Here is an 814-nt window from a genome sequence, read left to right as displayed (position 1 = left end):
GGGGCAGATCATGTTCAGCAATGAACTTGAACACACGTATTGTTTGATCTCACACACAGTCAATCATTGATTACTGAGTGTCAACCGTAACTGTCACTCCAAGGTAACGTAGTTTTTTTTTTTCAAACTTTATTGAACAATTAAATATTACAGTTCCACATAGGAATCTTCAGTTTTCATTTTGCATTCTTAAAAATTATACAAAACATGTTTAAACTGTTCAAAAACTGTTCAAAAACAGCAAGGCCATACCGACATCAAATAAAATACATATATTTAAAAATAAATATCAGAAAAATAAAAATAAACTATGACATGTTATAAGAAAATAAGCAAATTAATAATACAGGCTAATCTTCCTCACCTCCCAGCAGTCAGGATTAAAAAAACAGATCTCTATTAACAAATCCTTCATATCTTATAGCATACACTATCCGTACCTCGTGACACCATCAATGAGCCACCTAGATGGTTCCCATAATAAAAGAGTCAGTGGAGTGCATGAGTGCCACAAGTCAATCAAAGCACCAGGTACCGTGACATCTTCTGACAAGTCTTTCACTGGTTTGTATGTGTCCGCCAAAAACAACAGAGGGGGAAAAATATCTTAATTTCACTTTTAAAACATGTCAGTGAGGGTTTCTGATTTCTGATTGGATATGATATTTTCCCATAGTTATGATTATATTAACCATATCAGATTCAAGGTAACGTAGTTGTATGTTGAAGGGTGCGGACAGCAGCTTTATGTCCGGGGTCCAAGTCATGACGAGAGAGCACCTTTTTTTTTTTTTTTTTTTTTTTTTTTTTTTTT

Source organism: Seriola lalandi, unplaced genomic scaffold (genome assembly GCF_002814215.2).
Source record: "Seriola lalandi dorsalis isolate HSWRI2012SDOR001 ecotype SW California unplaced genomic scaffold, Sedor1 jcf7180002054962, whole genome shotgun sequence".
In the NCBI taxonomy this organism is placed as follows: Eukaryota; Metazoa; Chordata; class Actinopteri; order Carangiformes; family Carangidae; genus Seriola; species Seriola lalandi.
The sequence above is the reverse complement of the archived record's forward strand: the minus strand, read 5'-3'. Positions refer to the sequence as shown.